This window comes from Scyliorhinus torazame, chromosome 24, assembly GCF_047496885.1.
Source record: "Scyliorhinus torazame isolate Kashiwa2021f chromosome 24, sScyTor2.1, whole genome shotgun sequence".
NCBI lineage: Eukaryota > Metazoa > Chordata > Chondrichthyes > Carcharhiniformes > Scyliorhinidae > Scyliorhinus > Scyliorhinus torazame.
The window spans coordinates 19426923-19451734 of NC_092730.1; the positions used below are offsets into that span (position 1 = coordinate 19426923).

The 24812-nt window shown below is 53.0% G+C and overlaps 1 protein-coding gene across 1 annotated transcript in view; it reads left to right on the forward strand.

Moving 5' to 3' along the window:
* LOC140400210 (neurexin-2-like) overlaps positions 1–24812 on the forward strand; it is a 2085493-nt gene that overhangs the window by 1271763 nt on the left and 788918 nt on the right. The gene's annotated exons all lie outside the window — the stretch shown is intronic.

The window sequence follows — 24812 nt, forward strand, 5'->3', positions numbered from 1 at the left end:
GAGTATGAGGGGGGGGTGAGGGGGGAGTGTGGGGGGGTGAGGGGGGAGTGTGGGGGGTGAGGGCGGAGTGTTGGGGGGGGTGAGGGTGGAGTGTGGGGGTGAGGGGGGAGTGTGAGGGGAAGTGTGGGGGGGAGTGTGGAGGGGTGAGGGGGGAGTGTGGGGGGTGAGGGGGGAGTGTGAGGGGGGAGTGTGTGGGGTGAGGGGGGGAGTGGGGGGGGGGAGGGGGGGAGTGTGAGGCGGTGAGGGGGGAGTGTGGGGGGTGAGGGGGGAGTGTGGGGGGGTGAAGGGGGAGTGTGGAGGTGAGGGGGGAGTGTGAGGGGGGTGAGGGGGGAGTGTGGTGGGTGAGGGGGGAGTGTGAGGGGGGAGTGTGGGGGGTGGGGGGGGAGTGTGAGGGGTGAGGGGGGAGTGTGGGGGGGTGAGGGGGGAGTGTGGTGGGTGAGGGGGGAGTGTGAGGGGGGAGTGTGGGGGTGGGGGGGGAGTGTGAGGGGTGAGGGCGGAGTGTGAGGGGGTGAGGGGGAGTGTGAGGGGGTGAGGGGGAGTGTGGGGGGTGTGAGGGTGGAGTGTGAGGGGTGAGGGGGGAGTGTGGGGGTGAGGGGGGGAGTGTGAGGGGGGGAGTGTGAGGGGGTGAGGGGGAGTGTGGGGGGGTGAGGGGGGAGTGTGAGGGGGTGAGGGGGGAGTGTGGGGGGTGAGGGGGGAGTGTGGGGGTGGGGGGGGAGTGTGAGGGGTGAGGGCGGAGTGTGAGGGGTGAGGGCGGAGTGTGAGGGGGTGAGGGGGAGTGTGAGGGGGTGAGGGGGGAGTGTGGTGGGTGAGGGGGGAGTGTGAGGGGGGAGTGTGAGGGGTGAGGGGGGGAGTGTGGGGGTGAGGGGGGAGTGTGAGGGGTTGAGGGGGGAGTGTGAGGGGGTGAGGGGGAGTGTGGGGGAGTGAGGGGGGAGTGTGAGGGATGAGGGGGGAGTGTGGGGGGTGAGGGGGGAGTGTGGGGGTGGGGGGGCGGAGTGTGGGGGGTGAGGGGGGTGTGTGGGGGGGGAGGGTGAGGGGGGAGTGAGGGGGAAGTGTGAGGGTTGAGGGGAAGTGTGGGGGGTGAGGGGGGAGTGTGGGGGGGTGAGGGGGGAGTGTGGGGGGTGAGGGGGGAGTGTGAGGGGGGTGAGGGGGGAGTGTGAGGGGGGAGTGTGTGGGGTGAGTGTGGGGTGTGAGGGGGGAGTGTGAGGGGGAGTGTGAGGGGTGAGGGCGGAGTGTGTGGGGGGTGTGGGGGGTGAGGGGGGAGTGTGAGGGGGTGAGGGGGAGTGAGGGGGGAGTGTGAGGGGGTGAGGGGAAGTGTGGGGGTGAGGGCGGAGTGTGGGGGGTGAGGGCGGAGTGTGGGGGGTGAGGGCGGAGTGTGGGGGGTGAGGGGGGAGTGTGAGGGGGGGAGTGTGGGGGGGCTCTGAGGGGCCAGAGGGTGTGGGGGGGGATTCTGCGGGAATCGGCGGGGTGGGGGGGTCCCGGCGGGACGGAGCGGTGCGAACCACTCCAGCGTGGGGCCGCCCGGAGGGTGCGGAATCCTCCGCTCCTTCAGGGTCTAGGCCGGCGCCGGAGTGGTTCGCGCTGCTCCGGCCGGGGGGGGGAAGGGCCTCTGCCAGCCGGCTCGAGTTGGGGTATGCGCGGGGAGCGCGAGTGCTGGCATCATCCCAGCGCATGCGCGGGGGGGGGGGGGACTGTTACACCGGCCGGCGCGGAGGAATAGAGGGCCCCCACGGCACAGGCCCGCCGGCAGATCGGTGGGCTCTGATCGCGGGCCAGGCCACCGTGCGGGCACCTCCCAGGGCCAGATCCCCCCGCGCCCCCCCCCCGAGGACCCGGAGGCTGCCCGCGGAGCCAGGTCCCTCCGGTAAGTTCCTGTCGTAACATACGCCGGCCGTAAACCGGCAGCCACTCGGCCCATCACCGGCTGGAGAATTTCCGGGGGTGCTGCTGCCAGGGGACGCCGACTGGCGCGATCCCGCGCCAAAACCCCGGCGCCGGAGAATTCAGCGGCCGGCGGGGGGCGGGATTCACCCCCATGTTTTCTTTCTGTTGTGTAATCCCAGCTGCGACAGGGCCTCGCTGAGCCCTCAGGCCTCGCAACCCTCCCGCCTGCCTCGTCACCCGATGTGCCCTCGCCCGCCGTGTCGGAGGGTGGCGAGGGGGGGGGCGGAATTCTGACCCTGAGCCCTTGGTCATGACCCCGCCGCCCCCAGAGGGCAAATCCCGGACCCTGTGACCTCAACCATCGCTCCACGTCCAAACTCGACTTGGAGTGGGAATCTGACGCCAACTCTTGTGCGGCACGGGAGCACAGTGGTTAGCACAATTGCTTCACAGCTCCAGGGGTCCAAGGTTCGATTCCGGCTTGGGTCACTGTCTGTGCGGAGTCTGCGCGTTCTCCCCGTGTGTGCGTGGGTTTCCTCCGGGTGCTCCGGTTTCCTCCCACAGTCCAAAGATGTGCAGGTTAGGTGGATTGGCCGTGATAAATTGCCCTTTTGAAATATGAAATATGAGTGCCCACATATGAAAAATTGTGTGAGAGAGCGAGAGAGTGTGCGCAAGACATAAAACATACAAGAGAGAGTTAGGGAGCGTGCAAGAGAGCGTGCAAGAGAGAGACCGAGCATGTGAGAGAAAGATAAAGCATGCAAGAAAGAGAGTGAAAGCGTACGAGAGAGAAATGGAGAGGGCATGCGAGAGAGAAAGCATGTGAGAGAGTGCGCAAAATAGAGCGTGCGCCAAATAGAGAGAGTGCGCCAAATAGAGAGAGTGCGCCAAATAGAGAGAGTGCGCCAAATAGAGAGAGTGCGCCAAATAGGGAGAGTGCGCCAAATAGAGAGAGTGCGCCAAATAGAGAGAGTGCGCCAAATAGAGAGAGTGCGCCAAATAGAGAGAGTGCGCCAAATAGAGAGAGTGCGCCAAATAGAGAGAGTGCGCCAAATAGAGAGAGTGCGCCAAATAGAGAGAGTGCGCCAAATAGAGAGAGTGCGCCAAATAGAGAGAGTGCGCCAAATAGAGAGAGTGCGCCAAATAGAGAGAGTGCGCCAAATAGAGAGAGTGCGCCAAATAGAGAGAGTGCGCAAAATAGAGAGAGTGCGCAAAATAGAGAGAGTGCGCAAAATAGAGAGAGTGCGCAAAATAGAGAGAGTGCGCAAAATAGAGAGAGTGCGCAAAATAGAGAGAGTGCGCAAAATAGAGAGAGTGCGCAAAATAGAGAGAGTGCGCAAAATAGAGAGTGCGCAAAATAGAGAGTGCGCAAAATAGAGAGTGCGCAAAATAGAGAGAGTGCGCAAAATAGAGAGAGTGCGCAAAATAGAGAGAGTGCGCAAAATAGAGAGAGTGCGCAAAATAGAGAGAGTGCGCAAAATAGAGAGAGTGCGCAAAATAGAGAGAGTGCGCAAAATAGAGAGAGTGCGCAAAATAGAGAGAGTGCGCAAAATAGAGAGAGTGCGCAAAATAGAGAGAGTGCGCAAAATAGAGAGAGTGCGCAAAATAGAGAGAGTGCGCAAAATAGAGAGAGTGCGCAAAATAGAGAGAGTGCGCAAAATAGAGAGCGCGTGAGAGAGAGTGCGCAAAATAGAGAGAGTGCGCAAAATAGAGAGAATGCGCAAAATAGAGAGAGTGCGCAAAATAGAGAGAGTAAGCAAAATAGAGAGAGTAAGCAAAATAGAGAGTGCGCAAAATAGAGAGCGCGCGAGAGAGTGCAAGAGAGAGAAAGCGTGTGTGAGAGAGAAAATGAGAGAGTGTGCAAGAGGCAGCATGTAAGAGAGAGAGAAAGTGTGCGTGAGAGAGTGTGCAAGAGAAAGAGTGCACGCGAGAGAGCATGCGAGAGAGAGAAAGCTTGTGAGAGAGAGTGCATGTGAGAGAGATAGAGTGAGAGTGTGTGAGAGTGTGCGAGAGAGGGAGAATGTGAGAGAGATAGAGCGAGAGTGTGTGAGAGAGGGAGCGACAGAGTGTGAGAGCGTGCGAGAGAGGGAGAATGTGAGAGAGATAGAGTGAGAGTGCGAGTGTGTGCAAGAGAAAGTCTGCAAGAGAGAGTGTGCGAGAGATAGAGAGAGGGGGGGGGGTTGTTCGTCTAATCTTTCACGAAATGCCCTCCTGCGCTGGCTCAGACAATTTGTGGCGCAGTAAATGTTGGAGCTGGAAGGGTAGAGGAATCATGGCTCATTCATTCCAGCGAGACGTATTGTGCAGATAGCCACTGCAAACGCAAATTATCGCTTCCAACTTGGTCGAGAGAATGGGGGCAGAGGAAAGACGCGTGATCTCTCCCCGATGATTAATCTTTGGAATCATTCGGCTGGTGAAAATATTGAAGCTTTTCAGAATTCCGATGAATGCCTTGACGGGAGAGTTATTGCACAAAAGAGGATCGGGCTTGATGCATCCTTTTTATCTCAAAGAACTCTCCTGTTCTGACAATGTGTCTCCGAACCATCAGATAATGGAGTTTACAATGTCTTCTGTTGAAGGCTTTATATGCAGTCATGCATACAGAACACAGTGTAAATATTGCAAAACGCAGCCCTGTTACAAGTCAGCAACAGCACAATGCGATCCTCCTTGCTCTCTCTCTCTCCTCCTCGCTCTCTCTCTCACTCTCCAGCTTTCTCTCTCCCTCACTCTCTCTCTCGCTCTCTCTCTCTATTCCTCGCTCACCCTCCCTCTCCAGCTCTCTCTCTCCTGCTCTCTCTCTCTTTCCTGCTTTCTCTCACTCCCCCTTTATCTCTCTCACCCTCACACTCTCTCTCTCTCTTACTCTCTCACCCTCCCTCTCCCTCTCACTCTCTCTCTCCTGCTCTCTCTCTTTCCTGCTTTCTCTCACTCCCCCTCTATCTCTCTCGCCCTCTCTCTCTCTCTCACTCTTACTCTCTCACCCTCTCTCTCTCTCTCCCTCTCACTCTCTCTCTCTCCGACTCTCTCTCTCTCTCCCTCTCTTTCCTGCTTTTCTCTCTCTCTCCCCCCTCTCTCTCTCTCTCATCCTCTCACTCTCTCTCACTCTTACTCTCTCACCCTCTCTCTCTCTCTCTCTCCCTCTCACTCACTCTCTCTCTCTCCCTCTCTCTCTCCCTCTCTCTCTCTTTCCTGCTTTTTCTCTCTCTCTCCGCCTCTCTCTCTCCCTCTCACACACTCTCCCTCCCTCTCACGCACTCTCTCTCTTGCTCTCTCTCACTCTCCCTCTCTCCCCCCCCCTCTCTCTCTCTCTCTCACACACTCTCTCTCTCCCGCTCTCACGCACTCTCTCCCTCTCACGCACTCTCTCGTTCTCTCTCACTCTCATAAGACCATCGGACACATGAGCAGAATTAGGCCACTCGGCCCATCGAGTCTGCTTCGCAATTCGATCATGGCTGATATTTTCTCACCCCCATTCTCCTGCCTTCTCCCCATAACCCCTGATTCCCTCATTAATCAGGAACCTATCTATCTCTGTCTTAAAGACACTCAGTGATTTGGCCTCCACAGCCTTCTGCGGCAAAGAGTTCCACAGATTCACCACCCTCTGGCTGAAGAAATTCCTCCTCATCTCTGTTTTAAAGGATCGTCCCTTCAGTCTGAGGCTGTGTCCTCTGGTTCTAGATTTTCCTACAAGTGGAAACATCCTCTACACGTCCACTCTATCCAGGCCTCGCAGTATCCTGTAAGTTTCAATAAGATCCCCCCCTCATCCTTCTAAACTCCAACGAGTACAGACCCAGAGTCCTCAACCGTTCCTCATACGACAAGCTCTTCATTCCAGGGATCATTCTTGTGAACCTCCTCTGGACCCTTTCCAAGGCCCCAGCACATCCTTCCTTAGATACGGGCCCCAAAACCGCTCACAGTACTCCAAATGGGGGTCTGACCAGAGCCTTATACAGCCTCAGAAGTACATCCCTGGTCTTGTATTCCAGCCCTCTGGACATGAATGCTAACATTGCATTTGCCTTGCTCACTGCCGACTGAACCTGCACGTTAACCTGAAGAGAATCGTGAACAAGGACTCCCAAGTCCCTTTGTGCTTCTGATTTCCTCAGCATTTCCCCATTTGGAAAATAGTCTATGCCTCCATTCCTCCTTCCAAAGTGCATAACCTCGCACTTTTCCACTTTGTATTCCATCTGCCACTTCATCGCCCACTCTCCTAGCCTGTCCAAGTCCTTCTGCAGCCCGCCTGCTTCCTCAATACTACCTGTCCCGCTACAGATCATCTGCAAACTCAGCGACAGTGCCTTCAGTTCCTTCTTCCAGATCATTAATGTATATTGTGAAAAGTTGTGGTCCCAGCACAGACCCCTGAGGCACACCACTAGTCACCGGCTACCATCCTGAAAAAGACCCCACTCTGTCTCTCCTCTCTCTCTCTCTCTCACTCACTCACTCTCACTCACTCTCTCTCTTTCTCTCCCTCTCCCTCATTCTGTTTCACTCACTCTCCCACTCTCACTCTCATTCTCTCTCACTTTCTCAATCTCTCTCCCTCTCACTCATTCTCTCTCACTCTCTCTCCCTCTCCATCTATCTTTCTCTCCCTCACACACTCTAACTCTCTCTCACTCTCTCTCTCACTCACTCTCTCTCACAGTCTCTCTCTCTCACTGTCTCTCTCTCTCTTATTGTTTCTCTCTCTCTCACTGTCCCTCTCACTGTCTCTCTCACGCTCTCTCACTCTCACTCTCTCTCACACTATCTCTTTCTCTCACCCTCCTCTCACTGTCTCTCTCACAGACTCTCTCTCTCACTGTCTCTCTCACTCTCCCTCTCCATCTATCTCTCTCTCCCTCACACACTCTGACTCTCTCTCACTCTCTCTCTCACTGTCTCTCACTCACTCACACTTTCTCACACTCTCACTCACTCTCTCTCACTCTCTCTCTCACTGTCCCTCTCACTGTCTCACTGTCTCTCTCACTCTCTCTGACTCTCACTGTCTCTCTCTCTCTTATTGTTTCTCTCTCTCTCACTGTCCCTCTCACTGTCTCTCTCACTCTCTCACTGTCTCTCTCACTGTCCCTCTCTCTCTCACTCTTTCCGCAGGCCTTCCTTGCTGCCCACACTGCCACCCCCCCCACTCCTCCACCTCTGCCTTCCCTCGCCTGCCTATCTGCTCTGAGGGTGAGGGGTGTGGACCGAGGGCTGTAATTCGCTCACCTGAGTGCACACTGGGAAAAGGCTGTGGCGGGGGGTGGGGGGGATGTTGAGGAGTACGGGGGGGGGGGGTGATGTTGAGGAGTACGGTGGGGGGGGGATGTTGAGGAGTACGGGGGGGGGCGGGGGGGGGGGTGATGTTGAGGAGTACGGGGGGGGGGGATGTTGAGGAGTACGGGGGGGGGGATGTTGAGGAGTACGGGGGGGGGGGATGTTGAGGAGTACGGGGGTGGGGGGTGATGTTGAGGAGCACCCTCTGGAGGAAAGGGAGCCTTGCCCCTCCATCGGACCGCGCCGCGGGTGACAGGGCGTCTCCATTCCTGGCGAAGACGACGGGCGACTGGGTGGAGCCCGTGCCCTGTGACCCGGGCACCAATCGCCCTCCCGTCGGGCAGCGCTCGACCCTGGCCCATCGGGAAACTTGTAAAGGGGGCGGGGGGGGGGGGGGGGGGGGGGGGGGGGAGTGGGGGGCGGGGAGGGGGGACCCGAGGAGGACCCATTTCTGAAGAAACACGCCTGGCAGGAGTCTGTGATAAATAACGAGCGTTGCTCGGCGCACGGTGAAGGAGGGGAGAGCTGGGGGGGGGAAACCTGAGGAACAGCAGACGAGGATCCAGGTACACGCGGAGAGATTCCTCTGCCCCCCCCCCCCCCGACCACACCATCTCCAGCTGTCTCCACGCTGCGTGCCACAGTGACCCCCCTCCTTCACCAGCAAATTGAAGTATGAGCCGTTCTCCCACAGCAGAGAGATGGGGAAGGGCAGTTCGACCATCAGCACAGTCGTACCCCTCATTCACTGGCCTTTAAATCTCTGCTCCGGGTCTGCAGCGGCGGGTTTATAAACCGGACAGGGGAGAGAGAGGGAGAGAGAGAGGGAGAGAGAGAGAGAAGACAAGAGGACAGAGCGAGACCACACACCTAGGAGAGACGGAATATGAGCGAGAGAATCATAGAATGTTCAGAGCAGAAGGAGGCCATTCGGCCCATCGAGGCTGCACCGGCCCTTGTAAAGAACACCCTACCCAAGCCCACATCCCCACCCTATCCCCATAACCCAGTAACCCCGCCTCACCTTTTTGGACACTTAAGGAACAATTTATCACGGTCAATCCACCTAACCTGCACATCTTTGGACACTAAGGGACAGTTTAGCACGGCCAATCCACCTAACCTGCACATCTTTGGACACTAAGGGACAATTTAGCACGGCCAATCCACCTAACCTGCACATCTTTGGACACTAAGGGGCAATTTATCATGGCCAATCCACCTAAGCTGCACACCTTTGGACACTAAAGGACAATTTAGCACGGCCAATCCATCTAACCTGCACATCTTTGGGCACTAAGGGACAATTTATCATGGCCAATCCACCTAACCTGCACATCTTTGGACTATGGGAGGAAACCGGAGCACCCGGAGGAAACCCACGCAGACACGGGGAGAACGTGCAGACTCCACACAGAGAGTGACCCAAGCCAGGAATCGAACCTGGGACCCTGGAGCTGTGAAGCAACTGTGCTAACCACTGTGCTACTGTGCCGCCCAGAGAGAGAGAGAAACAAAATGAATGCAGGAGAGAGAGAGAGGACGGGTGCGCATGGGAGTGGTCACGAGAGAGGGTATACACATGAGGGAGAGAGATTGCATGTGCGAGAGAGAGAGTAGGCGCAAGAGACAGAGTGAAAGAGAGTATGCCTGAGGGAGAGGGAGTAGGCCTGGGAGAGAGAGAAGTTCTGAGAAAGAGAGAGAGAGTAGACCTGAGAGAGAGAGTAGGCCTGAGGGAGGGAGAGGGTCTGAGAGAGCGATAGAGTAGCCTTGAGAGATTGAGAGAGAGAGTAGTCCTGAGAGAGAGGGGGTCTCAGAGAGACAGAGAGAGTAGGCCTGAGAGAGAGAGGGTCTCAGAGAGAGAGAGAGAGAGTAGGCCTGAGAGAGAGAGGGTCTCAGAGAGAGAAAGTAGGCCTGAGAGAGAGGGGGTCTCAGAGAGACAGAGATAGTAGGCCTGAGAGAGAGATCGGGTCTGAGAGAGAGAGACTGGGCCTGAGGGAAGGAGAAGGTCTGAGAGAGAGAGAGACGAAGCCTGAGAGGGAGAGGATCGGAGAGAGAGAGAGAGAGTAGGCCTGAGAGAGAGTCAGAGATAATAGGCCTGAGAGAGAGCGCGTCTGAGAGAGAGAACGGGAGTAGGCCTGAGAGAGAGAGAGAGAGGGTCTGAGAGAGTGGGACTAGGCCTGAGGGAGAGAAAGAGTCTGAGAGAGAGAGGGTCTGGGAGATAGAGTAGCCTGAGAGGTAGAGAGTCTGAGAGAGAAAGAGGGAGTAGTAGGCCTAAGAGAGAGAGGGGGGGTCTGAGAGAGAGGGGCGGGGAGAGGGAGAGTAGGCCTGAGAGGGAGAGGGTCTGAGAGAGAGTAAGCCTGAGAGGGAGAGGGTCAAAGAGAGAGAGAGAATGAGAGAGTCTGTAGGGATTTTATGATACTACGACTCTATGAGAGATTAGGCAGAGGGAAAGAGATTAGGCCAGAGGGAGAGAGATTAGGCCAGAGGGAGAGAGATTAGGCCAGAGGGAGAGTGATTAGGCCAGAGGGAGAGAGATTAGGCCAGAGGGAGAGAGATTAGGCCAGAGGGGGAGAGAGAGTAGGCCTCAGGGGGAGAGAGAGTAGGCCTCAGGGGGAGAGAGAGTAGGCCTGAGGGGGAGAGAGAGTAGGCCTGAGGGGGAGAGAGAATAGGCCTGAGGGGGAGAGAGAGTAGGCCTGAGGGGAGAGAGAGTAGGCCTGAGGGGGAGAGAAAGGAGGCCTGAGGGGGAGAGAGGAGGCCTGAGGGGGAGAGAGAGACCAGAGGGAGAGGGAGTAGGCCAGAGGGAGAGAGATTAGGCCAGAGGGAGAGAGATTAGGCCAGAGGGAGAGAGATTAGGCCAGAGGGAGAGGGAGTAGGCCTGAGGGAGAGAGAGTAGGCCTGAGGGAGAGAGAGTAGGCCTGAGGGAGAGGGAGTAGGCCTGAGGGAGAGAGAGATTAGGCCTGAGGGAGAGAGAGAGAGTAGGCCTGAGGGAGATGGAGTAGGCCTGAGGGAGAGGGAGTAGGCCTGAGGGAAAGGGAGTAGGCCTGAGGGAGGGGGAGTAGGCCTGAGGGAGAGAGAGAGAAGGCTTGAGGGAGAGAGAGTAGGCCTGAGGGAGAGAGAGAGATTAGGCCTGAGGGACAGAGAGTAGGCCTGAGGGAGAGTACAGGCATGAGAGAGATAAAACCCCTTGAGAGATCGAGAACGTGAGCAAGATAGCGAGAGTATGCACGTAAGAGAGCATACATGTGAGAGAACCATAGAATCCCTACATTGCAGAAGGAGCCTATTCATCCCATCGAATCTGCACCGACCCTCCGAAAGATCATCCTAACTAGGCCCAATACCCGTAACCCCAAAACCTAACCCGTACATCTTTGGACACTAAGGGACAGTTTAGCACGGCCAATCCACCTAACCTGCACATCTTTGGACACTAAGGGACAATTTAGCCCGGCCAATCCACCTAACCCGCACATCTTTGGACTGTGGGAGGAAACCAGAGCACCCGGAGGAAACCCACGCACACACGAGGGGAGAACGTGCAGACTCCGCACAGAGAGTGACGCAGCGGGGAATCGAGCCTGGGACCCTGGCGCTGTGAACCAACAGTGCTAACCACTTGTGCTACTCTGCAGCCCTAACCGAGAGAGACGGAGAGGGAGAGACAGAGCGAGAGAGGGAAAGAGACAGAGGGAGAGAGAGAAAGAGACAGAGGGAGAGAGAGAGATAAAAGGCTTGCTCTGGAGAGAGTGATCGAAGGGTAAGCAGGATTGTAGGAGGGACAAGCAGAACAATCACGGTTCAGGACCCTGGACAGCGTCCCTCCTCTCCTGGCAGATATGCAACCGGCTGGAAATCAGCTGGAGTGAATCCAGCTTTTCTACGGTGGAATGCGTCACAAAACCCAGGGCGTGGAGCGGCGCTACCAGGCAGACGGGTAACCGCCGTGCCAGTTTGTGCCGACGTGTTGCCGTGCAGGTTTGGCTGCCGCTGTGCCCCAGCCCTGTGCCTTCCCGCCTCCCCCCCCCCATTCCCCATGTCGATTAAACCACATGAACCCCGCAGGGCGAAGCATTAATACCAGGCAGCTTGCCAAATGCCAACCACCCCCTTGACTGACACACAGTTAGGCCCAGGGAGAAGGAAAAGCAGCAGGCTGGCTGTCTTTGGATCTGAAAGGCCATTTGAATACGTTTTGGCCACTTAACCCACAAGCTGCTCGATGGGAACCGAGTTTACCAGCTTCATAAAATGTCATCGCTTCGGTCCCACTGCGCTGCGAAGGATCTTCGTCGCCGCGAACCTGCATTTCCAGCGTTCCCTGTGCAACGAAAAGGACCTTGGAAGCAGTGAGGGAGGGAATGTGCGATTGACAGAGAGAGAGAGAGAGACAATGCATGAGAGAGAGAATGTGCAAGAATGAGTGACAGAGTGTGCGAGAGAGTGTGAGAATGCGCGAGAGGGAGAGAGAATGTGTGCGAGTGAGGTCGCGTGAGAGAGGGCGAGAATGTGCGTGAGGGACAGCGGGACCATGTGAGAGAGTGGGAATGTGTGTGAGGGCGGGAATGTGTGAGAGAGCAAGATTATGTGAGAGAGTGGGAATGAGTGAGAGGGTGGGAATTCACGAGAGAGAGAGAGAATGTGAGAGAGTGAGAATGTGCAAGAGAGAGAGTGAGAATGTGTGAGAGAAAATGTGAATGTGAGAGAGTCAGAATGTGTGAGAGAGAGTGAGAATGTGAGAGAGAAAGCGAGAATGTGTGAGAGAAAGTCAGAATGTGTGAGAGAGTGAGAATGTGTGAGAGAGAGTGAGAATGTGTGAGAGAGTGACAATGTGTGAGAGAGAGTGAGAATGTGTGAGAGAGCGAGAATGTGTGAGAGAAAGTCAGAATGTGCGAGAGAGTGAGAATGTGTGAGAGAGAGTGAGAATGTGTGAGAGAGTGACACTGTGTGAGAGAGAGTGAGAATGTGTGAGAGAGTGACAATGTGTGAGAGAGAGTGAGAATGTGTGAGAGAGCGAGAATGTGTGAGAGAGCGAGAATGTGTGAGAGTGAGAATGTGTGAGAGAGAGTGAGAATGTGTGAGAGAGTGAGAATGTGTGAGAGAGTGAGAATGTGTGAGAGAAAGTGAGAATGTGCGAGAGAGTGAGAATGTGTGTGAGAGAGTGAGAATGTGTGAGAGAGTGAGAATGTGTGAGAGAGAGTGAGAATGTGTGAGAGAGCGAGAATGTGTGAGAGACCGAGAATGTGTGAGAGAGCGAGAATGTGTGAGAGAGCGAGAATGTGTGTGAGAGTGAGAATGTGCGAGAGAGTGAGAATGTGTGTGTGAGAGTGAGAATGTGTGTGAGAGAGTGAGAATGTGTGAGAGAGTGAGAATGTGTGAGAGAAAGTGAGAATGTGCGAGAGAGTGAGAATGTGTGTGAGAGAGTGAGAATGTGTGAGAGAGTGACAATGTGTGAGAGAGTGAGAATGTGCGAGAGAGTGAGAATGTGTGTGTGAGAGTGAGAATGTGTGTGAGAGAGTGAGAATGTGTGAGAGAGTGAGAATGTGTGAGAGAAAGTGAGAATGTGCGAGAGAGTGAGAATGTGTGAGAGAGAGTGAGAATGTGTGAGAGAGAGTGAGAATGTGTGAGAGAGTGAGAATGTGTGAGAATATGTGAGAGAGTGAGAATGTGTGAGAGAGTGAGAATGTGTGAGAGAGAGTGAGAATGTGTGAGAAAGTGACAATGTGTGAGAGAGAGTGAGAATGTGTGAGAGAGCGAGAATGTGTGAGAGAGCGAGAATATGTGAGAGTGCGAGAATGTGTGAGAGAGCGAGAATGTGTGAGAGAGCGAGAATGTGTGAGAGAGCGAGAATGTGTGAGAGAGTGAGAATGTGTGTGAGAGTGAGAATGTGCGAGAGAGTGAGAATGTGCGAGAGAGAGAGAGAATGTGCGAGAGAGTGAGAATGTGTGAGAGAGTGAGACTGTGCGAGAGAGAATGAGAATGTGCGAGAGAGAGTGAGAATGTGTGAGAGTGAGAATGTGCGAGAGAGTGAGAATGTGAGAGAGAGTGAGAATGTGAGAGAGAGTGAGAATGTGCGAGAGAGAGTGAGAATGTGCGAGAGAGAGTGAGAATGTGCGAGAGAGTGAGACTGTGCGAGAGAGTGAGACTGTGCGAGAGAGAATGAGAATGTGCGAGAGAGAGTGAGAATGTGTGAGAGTGAGAATGTGCGAGAGAGTGAGAATGTGCGAGAGAGTGAGAATGTGAGAGAGAGTGAGAATGTGAGAGAGAGTGAGAATGTGCGAGAGAGAGTGAGAATGTGCGAGAGAGAGTGAGAATGTGCGAGAGAGGGAGAATGTGCGAGAGAGAGTGAGAATGTGCGAGAGAGAGTAAGAATGTGCGAGGGAGATTGAGAATGTGCGAGAGAGAGTGAAAATGTGCGAGAGAGAGTGAGAATGTGGGAGAGAGAGTGAGAATGTGCGAGAGAGAGTGAGAATGTGCGGGAGAGAGTGAGAATGTGGGAGAGCGAGTGAGAATGTGTGAGAGAGAGTGAGACTGTGCGAGAGAGAGTGAGAATGTGCGAGAGAGAGTAAGAATATGAGAGAAAGTGAGAATGTGTGAGAGAGTAAGAATGTGCGAGAGAGAGTGAGAATGTGAGAGAGAGTGAGAATGTGCGAGAGAGTGAGAATGTGCGAGAGAGAGTGAGAATGTGCGAGAGAGAGTGAGAATGTGCGAGAGAGAGTGAGAATGTGCGGGAGAGAGTGAGAATGTGGGAGAGAGAGTGAGAATGTGGGAGAGAGAGTGAGAATGTGTGAGAGAGAGTGAGACTGTGCGAGAGAGAGTGAGAATGTGCGAGAGAGAGTAAGAATATGAGAGAACGTGAGAATGTGTGAGAGAGAGTGAGAATGTGTGAGAGTGAGAACATGTGAGAGAGAGTGAGAATGTGCGAGAGAGTGAGAATGTGTGAGAGAGAGTGAGAATGTGTGAGAGAGAGTGAGAATGTGTGAGAGAGTGAGAATGTGAGAGAGAGTGACAATGTGTGAGAGAGAGTGAGAATGTGTGAGAGAGTGAGAATGTGTGAGAGAGAGTGAGAATGTGTGAGAGAGTGAGAATGTGTGAGAGAGAGTGAGAATGTGTGAGAGTGAGAATGTGCGAGAGAAAGTGAGAATGTGCGAGAGAGAGTGAGAATGTGTGTGAGAGAGTGAGAATGTGTGAGAGTGAGAATGTGCGAGAGAAAGTGAGAATGTGTGAGAGAGAGTGAGAATGTGTGAGAGAGAGTGAGAATGTGTGAGAGAGAGTGAGAATGTGCGAGAGAGTGAGAATGTGCGAGAGAGAGAGAGAATGTGGGAGAGAGTAAGAATGTGCGACAGTGTGAGAATGTGCGAGAGAGTGAGAATGTGCGAGAGAGAGTGAGAATGTGCGAGAGAGAGTGAGAATGTGCGAGAGTGAGAATGTGCGAGAGAGAGTGAGAATGTGCGAGAGAGACTGAGAATGTGTGAGAGAGATTGAGAATGTGTGAGAGAGAGTGAAAATGTGCGAGAGAGAGTGAGAATGTGCGAGAGAGTGAGAATGTGTGAGAGTGAGTGAGAATGTGCGAGAGAGTGAGAATGTGCGAGAGAGCGAGAATGTGCGAGAGAGAGAGAATGTGTGAGAGAGTGAGAATGTGTGAGAGAGCGAGAATGTGTGAGAGAGCGAGAATGTGTGAGAGAGCGAGAATGTGTGAGAGAGCGAGAATGTGTGAGAGAGCGAGAATGTGTGAGAGAGCGAGAATGTGTGAGAGAGTGAGAATGTGTGAGAGAGAGTGAGAATGTGTGAGAGAGTGAGAATGTGTGAGAGAGTGAGAATGTGTGAGAGAAAGTGAGAATATGTGAGAGAAAGTGAGAATGTGCGAGAGTGAGAATGTGTGAGAGAGTGAGAATGTGCGAGAGAGAATGAGAATGTGCGAGAGTGAGAATGTGCGAGAGAGTGAGAATGTGCGAGAGAGTGAGAATGTGCGAGAGAGAGAGAGAATGTGCGAGAGAGTGAGAATGTGCGAGAGAGTGAGACTGTGCGAGAGAGAATGAGAATGTGCGAGAGAGAGTGAGAATGTGGGAGAGAGAGTGAGAATGTGTGAGAGTGAGACTGTGCGAGAGAGAGTGAGAATGTGCGAGAGAGAATGAGAATGTGAGAGAGTGAGAATGTGTGAGAGTGAGAATGTGCGAGAGAGTGAGAATGTGCGAGAGAGAGAGAGAATGTGCGAGAGAGTGAGAATGTGCGAGAGAGTGAGACTGTGCGAGAGAGAATGAGAATGTGCGAGAGAGAGTGAGAATGTGTGAGAGTGGGAATGTGCGAGAGAGTGGGAATGTGCGAGAGAGTGGGAATGTGCGAGAGAGTGAGAATGTGCGAGAGAGTGAGAATGTGCGAGAGAGAGAGAGAATGTGCGAGAGAGTGAGAATGTGCGAGAGAGTGAGACTGTGCGAGAGAGAATGAGAATGTGCGAGAGAGAGTGAGAATGTGGGAGAGAGAGTGAGAATGTGTGAGAGAGAGTGAGACTGTGCGAGAGAGAGTGAGAATGTGCGAGAGAGAGTAAGAATATGAGAGAAAGTGAGAATGTGTGAGAGAGAGTGAGAATGTGTGAGTGAGAATATGTGAGAGAGTGAGAATGTGTGAGAGAGAGTGAGAATGTGTGAGAGAGAGTGAGAATGTGTGAGAGAGAGTGAGAATGTGTGAGAGAGTGAGAATGTGAGAGAGAGTGACAATGTGTGAGAGAGAGTGAGAATGTGTGAGAGAGTGAGAATGTGAGAGAGAGTGAGAATGTGTGAGAGAGTGAGAATGTGTGAGAGAGAGTGAGAATGTGTGAGAGAGAGTGAGAATGTGTGAGAGTGAGAATGTGCGAGAGAAAGTGAGAATGTGCGAGAGAGAGTGAGAATGTGTGTGAGAGAGTGAGAATGTGTGTGAGAGAGAGTGAGAATGTGTGAGAGAGAGTGAGAATGTGCGAGAGAGTGAGAATGTGTGAGAGAGAGAGAGAATGTGGGAGAGAGTAAGAATGTGCGACAGTGTGAGAATGTGCGAGAGAGTGAGAATGTGCGAGAGAGTGAGAATGTGCGAGAGAGCGAGAATGTGTGAGAGAGAGTGAGAATGTGTGTGAGAGAGAGTGAGAATGTGTGAGAGAGAGTGAGAATGTGCGAGAGAGTGAGAATGTGTGAGAGAGAGTGAGAATGTGTGTGTGAGAGTGAGAATGTGTGAGAGTGAGAATGTGTGAGAGTGAGAATGTGCGAGAGAAAGTGAGAATGTGCGAGAGAGTGAGAATGTGCGAGAGAGCGAGAATGTGCGAGAGAGATTGAGGATGTGTGAGAGAGAGTGAGAATGTAAGAGAGAAAGTGAGAATGTGCGAGAGAGAGTAAGAATATGAGAGAAAGTGAGAATGTGTGAGAGAGATTGAGAATGTGTGAGAGAGAGTGAGAATGTGCGAGAGAGAGTGAGAATGTGAGAGAGAGTGACAATGTGTGAGAGAGAGTGACAATGTGTGAGAGAGTGAGAATGTGTGAGAGAGAGTGAGAATGTGTGAGAGAGTGAGAATGTGTGAGAGAGAGTGAGAATGTGTGCGAGTGAGAATGTGCGAGAGAAAGTGAGAATGTGCGAGAGAGAGTGAGAATGTGTGTGAGAGAGTGAGAATGTGTGTGAGAGAGTGAGAATGTGTGAGAGAGAGTGAGAATGTGTGAGAGAGAGTGAGAATATGCGAGAGAGTGAGAATGTGCGAGAGAGAGAGAGAATGTGGGAGAGAGTAAGAATCTGCGTCAGTGTGAGAATGTGCGAGAGAGTGAGAATGTGCGAGAGAGTGAGAATGTGCGAGAGAGCGAGAATGTGTGAGAGAGAGTGAGAATGTGCGAGAGAGAGTGAGAATGTGCGAGAGTGAGAATGTGCGAGAGAGAGTGAGAATGTGCGAGAGAGAGTGAGAATGTGCGAGAGAGATTGAGAATGTGTGAGAGAGAGTGAAAATGTGCGAGAGAGAGTGAGAATGTGCGAGAGAGTGAGAATGTGTGAGAGTGAGAATGTGCGAGAGAGAGTGAGAATGTGCGAGAGAGTGAGAATGTGTGAGAGTGAGAATGTGCGAGAGAGCGAGAATGTGCGAGAGAGATTGAGAATGTGTGAGAGAGAGTGAGAATGTAAGAGAGAGAGTGAGAATGTGCGAGAGAGAGTAAGAATATGAGAGAAAGTGAGAATGTGTGAGAGAGATTGAGAATGTGTGAGAGAGAGTGAATGTGCGAGAGAGCGAGAATGTGCGAGAGAAAGTGAGAATGTATGAGAGAGAGTGAGAATGTGTGAGAGAAAGTGAGAATGTGCGAGAGTGTGAGAATGTGCGAGAGAGTGAGAATGTGTGAGAGAGACAGTGAGAATGTGTGAGAGAGTGAGAATGTGCGAGTGAGAATGTGCGAGTGTGTGAGAATGTGCGAGAGTGAGAATGTGCGAGAGAGAGTGAGAATGTGCGAGAGAGAGTGAGAATGTGTGAGAGTTAGAATGTGTGAGAGTGAGAGAGAGTGTGTGAGAGAGAGAGAGTGGGTGAGAGCGAGAGAGAGTGTGTGCGGGAGAGAGTGAGAATGCGCGAGAGAGCGAGAGATAGAGAAAGTGAGAATGTGTGAGATGTTATAAACGAGTCCAGGTAACATTTTAACCAGTCAATTCCACACACAGTAGATGTGCAGCCACTGTCCAATACAGCACAATTGAAGGATTCTGCAACCAACACCCTCATTACTGGCGTAAAACTGCTTGTTAATAGGACAATGTCTTCTCTCTGAACACTATCTTTTTCCTCTTCTGACTCTTCCGTGTCATGTGTTGCTTCAAACACTCTATCATAACATTTGGGACAGTTGAAGACATAATGGTATTGAGAGTCACATCGCAAACATTGATTTATCATGCCCCGTGCATTTCTGGGGTTCATCTTCCGACTGTAAATTCTAACTGGGTTTCTGTCTTCATAATTTCCTTGTCTCGGTCTCCTTCTATAGTCTTGGGCCCTGTTCGTAGCCATACGATTTCACCATCCTGTTAGTAGTGTATCTTCCATATTCTGCCTTATTGCAGGCTGACCTATTTGGGTCATCAGAGTCATCGGAATCGAATGTTTCCCCAGAAACTTCTTTAAAGCTTTTGTCATCTGATCGAATAAGGTATCCTTATCCGCAAACTGAACTCCTGTCAAAACCAGGAGCCTATCCATGTTGCTCACTCTCGCACAGTCAAGTAATTTAAAGGCCAACACAGACTGTGGAAATTCCAGGTTGTGTTTCCGCAGCCTTTTATATAGTCTGCCAAGTTCCATTATATAGTCTTCCATGGAGATATCCTCCATTTTCCGGAACTTATCAAAATCCGACCATGCTTCATACGCACTTAATAAGTCATCTTTCTTGTAAATCTTATCCATATAATGTAATAGAGTCTCCAGACCTTCTTCTGAGTCTAACTCTTCCAATTCCAGCTCAGAAAGCACTTTGTTTCGGATTTTACTGTCATATGGTAGAGAAAGAGCCAATGCCATACCTTGTTTTCTCTTTCCCAAGGCACTTACCTTAGTCCACATAACTACTGCACTTCTCCATTGGTCGTACGGTCCCCTTTCAGAAAATAAGGGGGGATAGTCATATCCAGACATCTTTATCCTGGGTTCAGCCATGTATCTTTTTTTTTCCTTCTCACTCACTCCTTGGTTTGATCAGGAAAAGTTGTATCTTTCCAACCTTCACATTTGCACAGCAACCATCCTCTGCTCCCATTGTTAGACGTTTTAGTTACCGTTGTGTGAAGAGTCAAAAGTCCCGTTCCTTTTCACCAAACACCATTTATTTCACTTCCACAGCCTCTGCACAAAACTCCAACAACACACCACCTGACAGAGGCCACCTGAAGCCCCTTTACATATCAGTGTCAATCATTGGATACTTAACATCAATGACACAACTAATTGCAATGTCTCTTAATGCATTACTTAACTCTTAACCCATTCCTTAACATGAGAGAGAGCGGGAATGTGCGAGAGAAAGTGAGAATGTGCGAGAGAGAGTAAGAATGTGTGAGAGAGAGTGAGAATGTGCGAGTGAGCGAGAATGTGTGAGAGAGAGTGAGAATGTGCGAGAGAGCGAGAATGTGTGAGAGAGAATGAGAATGTGAGAGATAGAGTGAGAATGTGTGAGAGAGAGTGAGAATGAGAGAGAGAGTGAGAATGTTTGAGAGAGAGAGTGAGAATGTGTGAGAGTGAGAATGTGCGAGGGAAAGTGAGAATGTGTGAGAGAGAACGAGAATGTGTGACAGAGTGAGAATGTGCGAGAGAGAGTGAGAATGTGTGAGAGAGTGAGAATGTGAGAGAGAGTGAGAATGTGTGAGAGAGTGAGAATATGTGAGAGTGAGAATGTGTAACAGAGAGTGAGAATGTGTGAGAGAGCGAGAATGTGTGAGAGAGTGAGAATGTGCGAGAGAGTGAGAATGTGTGAGAGAGAGTGAGAATGTGTGAGAGAGTGAGAATGTGTGAGAGAGAGTGAGAATGTGTGAGAGAGAGTGAGAATGTGCGAGAGAGTGAGAATGTGCGAGAGAGTGAGAATGTGTGAGAGAGAGTGAGGATGTGTGAGAGAGAGTGAGAATGTGTGAGAGAGAGCGAGAATGTGTGACAGAGCGAGAATGTGTGAGAGAGTGTGAGAATGTGAGAGAGTGAGAATGTGAGAGAGAGTGAGAATGTGAGAGAGAGAGTGAGAATGTGTGAGAGAGAGTGAGAATGTGTGAGAGAGAGAGTGAGAATGTGTGAGAGAGAGCGAGAATGTGTGACAGAGAGCGAGAATGTGTGAGAGAGTGTGAGAATGTGAGAGAGTGAGAATGTGAGAGAGAGTGAGAATGTGTGAGAGTGAGAATGTATGAGAGAGAGTGAGAGTGTGCAGAGTGAGAATGTGTGAGAGAGAGTGAGAGTGTGCGAGAGAGTGAGAATGTATGAGAGAGAGTGAGAATGTGAGAGAGAGTGAGAATGTGTGAGAGTGAGAATGTGTGAGAGTGAGAATGTGCGAGAGAGTGAGAATGTGCGAGAGAGAGTGAGTATGTGCGAGATAGAGTGAGAATGTGCGAGATAGAGAGAATGTGTGAGAGAGAGTGAGAATGTGCGAGAGAGCGAGAATGTGCGAGAGAGTGAGAATGTGTGAGAGAGAGTGAGAATGTGAGAGAGAGTGAGAATGTGTGAGAGAGAGTGAGAATGTGCGAGAGAGTGAGAATGTGTGAGAGAGAGTGAGAATGTGACAGAGAGTGAGAATGTGTGAGAGTGAGAATGTGAGAGAGAGTGAGAATGTGTGAGAGTGAGAATGTGTGAGAGAGAGTGAGAATGTGCGAGATAGAGTGAGAATGTGCGAGAGAGAGTAAGAATGTGCGAGAGAGAGTGAGTATGTGCGAGATAGAGTGAGAATGTGCGAGATAGAGAGAATGTGTGAGAGAGAGTGAGAATGACTGAGAGAAAGTCAGATTGTGACAGAGAGTGAGAATGTGTGAGAATAAGATGGCCTGAGAGACCGAGTCCTTGATCGGGATCAAGACAAGCAGTTTCCCACTCACAATACCTGCTGGGGCACTCTGTACATCTCCATCCCAAATAACAATTGGTCACCATGTGTGTTTGCTCTATGTCCCTCGGTTTCATGGCAATTCGAGCCCTGTCCGCCAATCTCCACCAGGGGTCAGTACTGAGGGAGTGCTGCACTGTCAGAGGGTCAGTACTGAGGGAGTGCCGCACTGTCAGAGGGTCAGTACTGAGGGAGTGCTGCACTGTCAGAGGGTCAGTACTGAGGGAGTGCTGCACTGTCAGAGGGTCAGTACTGAGGGAGCGCTGCACTGTCAGAGGGTCAGTACTGAGGGAGTGCTGCACTGTCAGAGGGTCAGGACTGAGGGAGTGCCGCACTGTCAGAGGGTCAATACTGAGGGAGTGCTGCACTGTCAGAGGGTCAGTACTGAGGGAGTGCTGCACTGTCAGAAGGTCAGTACTGAGGGAGTGCTGCACTGTCAGAGGGTCAGTACTGAGGGAGTGCTGCACTGTCAGAGGGTCAGTACTGAGGGAGTGCCGCACTGTCAGAGGGTCAGTACTGAGGGAGTGCTGCACTGTCAGAGGGTCAGTACTGAGGGAGTACTGCACTGTCAGAGGGTCAGTACTGAGGGAGCGCTGCACTGTCAGTGGGTCAGTACTGAGGGAGTGTTGCACTGTCAGAGGGTCAGTACTGAGGGAGTGCAGCACTGTCAGAGGGTCAGGACTGAGGGAGTGCCGCACTGTCAGAGGGTCAGTACTGAGGGAGTGCTGCACTGTCAGAAGGTCAGTACTGAGGGAGTGCTGCACTGTCAAAGGGTCAGTACTGAGGGAGTGCTGCACTGTCAGAGGGTCAGTACTGAGAGAGTGCCGCACTGCCAGAGGGCCAGTACTGAGGGAGTGCCGTACTGTCAGAGGGTCAGTACTGAGGGAGTGCTGCACTGTCAGAGGGTCAGTACTGAGGGAGTGCCGCACTGTCAGAGGGTCAGTACTAAGGGAGTGCTGCACTGTCAGAGGGTCAGTACTGAGGGAGTGCTGCACTGTCAGAGGGTCAGTACTGAGGGAGTGCTGCACTGTCAGAGGGTCAGTACTGAGGGAGCGCTGCACTGTCAGAGGGTCAGTACTGAGGGAGTGCCGCACTGTCAGAGGGTCAGTACTGAGGGAGTGCTGCACTGTCAGAGGGTCAGTACTGAGGGAGTGCTGCACTGTCAGAAGGTCAGTACTGAGGGAGTGCTGCACATTCAGAGGGTCAGTACTGAGGGAGTGCCGCACTGTCAGAGGGTCAGTACTGAGGGAGTGCTGCACTGTCAGAGGGTCAGTACTGAGGGAGTGCTGCACTGTCAGAGGGTCAGTACTGAGGTAGTGCTGCACTGTCAGAGGGTCAGTACTGAGGGAGTGCTGCACTGTCGGAGGGTCAGTACTGAGGGATTGCCGCACTGTCAGAGGGTCAGTACTGAGGGAGTGCTGCACTGTCAGAGGGTCAGTACTGAGGGAGTGCCGCACTGTCAGAGGGTCAGTACTAAGGGAGTGCTGCACTGTCAGAGGGTCAGTACTGAGGGAGTGCTGCACTGTCAGAGGGTCAGTACTGAGGGAGTGCTGCACTGTCAGAGGGTCAGTACTGAGGGAGTGCCGCACTGTCAGAGAGTCAGTACTGAGGGAGCGCCGCACTGTCAGAGGGTCAGTACTGAGGGAGTGCTGCACTGTCAGAGGGTCAGTACTGAGGGAACACCGCACTGTCAGAGGGTCAGTACTGAGCGAGTGAAGGGCAGCACGGTGGCGCAGTGGGTTAGCACTGTTGCCTCACGGCGCCGAGGTCCCAGGTTCGATCCCGGCTCTGGGTCACTGTCCGTATGGAGTTTGCACATTCTCCCCGTGTCTGCGTGGGTTTCGCCCCCAAAACGATGTGCAGGTTAGGTGGATTGGCCGCGCTAAATTGCCCCTTAATTGGGAAAAAATGAATTGGATACTCTAAATGTATGAAAAATAAAATGAATGGCGGAGCGGGCTGGAAGGGCCTCCTGGCCTCCTCCTGCTTCTATTTTCTGTGTGTGTGTGTGTGTTTCTCCGTTCGTCACTATTCCCAGCAAGGCCTGGAAGCTCCCACGAGGATACAGGGGCTCAGAAGGGCTGAGAAGTGAGTGTCGGAGTCCGAGACTGAGGGATGGTGTAGCCAGTCAGGGAGGCAGAGGGTTTGTCTTCGACAGCGAGGAACATTTTAATGAGTCCCCTTATGCCGGATGCCAAGAATCGAGCGGGTAATTGGACTGCCTTTTTATGTGGGGAAGATGACGACGCATGGACACCCTAGTGCGGGAATGACTATGTCTGATAAAGCCTCTCCTTGCAAGGTCCCTTTATGCTCCGGCTTAATGGACATCTCATAAAATACCTCGGTTATAACGCGCCGATGTGCATCATAATATTTTTTGCTTTCAGTCTTGTACGTGCTGTCGTAGCAGCACACCGTTAGTGTGGCGTCCCGGGGAGCAGAATTAACCATGCCCCCCCCCCCCCCCCCGGACTGTCGGCAGGAGAATGCCTCCCTACTGAATGGGAACATGAGGGACGGGTGACCCTAAGGCCTCGGCCAACGAGGCCGGCCCCGAGGGGCGTCTCAGAGGAGCAGGCCCCGTCACGAACGGGCCGAAGTGCCACGTTCCGCCCCGCGGCGGGGCCGCGTGTCACGTCGCACCGGTAAACGTAAGCTCGATTTGTTTACAAGTACTGACAGTGGACCGCGTTACGCAGTGTCTCAGTCCCAGTGCGAGTCCAGCGGGGGAGGGACGAACTCACCAGGCCTTGATCTGGGCCTGCTTTTAACCTCCGCTCGTAACCAGCCCCAGGTGGGTGGCCTCCGCCCTCTCACACCCCCTCTCCCGTCCCTACCTTACCTAGGGAGCTCGTCACTCCACAATCCCAGGGGAGGTCAATGAAGATCAACCCTGCCGTGATATCATGGTTGTGTTGCAATTCACCGACTGACCACCATATAAGTGAACGTTAGAGTCTGGTGATCTCAGACTGGCTGGAGGAAGCTGAAGAGAGAGGTTGCTTGTGCACGATAATACTGTTAAGCATCTGTTGTTTTTGTATACAGTTGACTCACAGTCAATAAATCGTTCATAGCTTCAGCTACAAGTGTTCTTGTAATAAACCAGGCCATCCGACAAGAACATGACACCCCCTTGAGTCCTGGTGGGGGTTTCGATGCTGTGGTTCTGTGACGAAGAAGAAGGAGGGAGGGAGAGAATATAAGGGAGGGAATTTCAGAGGGAATTCACTGCCACCCCCCCCTCCCCCCGCCCCTGCAAACTCCCAGCCCACCCTCCTCCGCCAGGTAGCCAGAGACCGAAGGGGACACGGGTTCAAACCCCACCCCAGCAGATGGTGAAACCTAAACCCCGTCACAAAGCCGAAACGACGGCCGTCATACCCGCCATCGATTGTGGTGGGAACGCCATCCGGTTCACCGAGGTCCCCTTTTTGGGGGGAAAAGTGGTGGGGGGGGGGGGGGGGAAACCTGCCGTCTTTAACCCAGTCTGGCCTATGCCCGTGACTCCAGACCCCTCTCTCCCCCCCCCCCCCCAACCCCTTTCTGAATTGGGCCCAGCGAGCCATTCGGCCGAGGGGGGGGGGGGGGCAACGAGGGACGGGTGGGCAACCAATGCCGGCCTTGCCCAGGGATGCCCCGCATCCCGTGAACGACAAGGAAGAGTCCGCGGTGGGTGAGGGCGGCGGATTTGCGAACCAGATGGTGTTCCAGTAAAGCTGCCCCACGCTGCCGGGGGGGTGGGGACGGTAGTTCACCCAGCCAGCCTGGCAGCCTGAGCCCCGTTAGCGGGCCCCGGCGATATTATTCTGCCTGATTAATTGAATTGACGTTTCGACAGGAACCCCTCAGCAGAATGTCTGTAATAAAATAAGCACTAATTAGAAGCCGTGCGAGCGAGTGTAATGAATTGTTCTCTGCCTGTAATTGGAGCTCATCGTGGACAGGCCTGGCAGCGCTGCGAGAATCAATGGGCAGGACGCTGGGCTCCATAAATCCCCGTCATCAGGGCCCGTCACACAGCCAGGCCGCAGACGGAGACCGACCGCCATTGTTCCTGCGTCCAAGCAGCCGGAC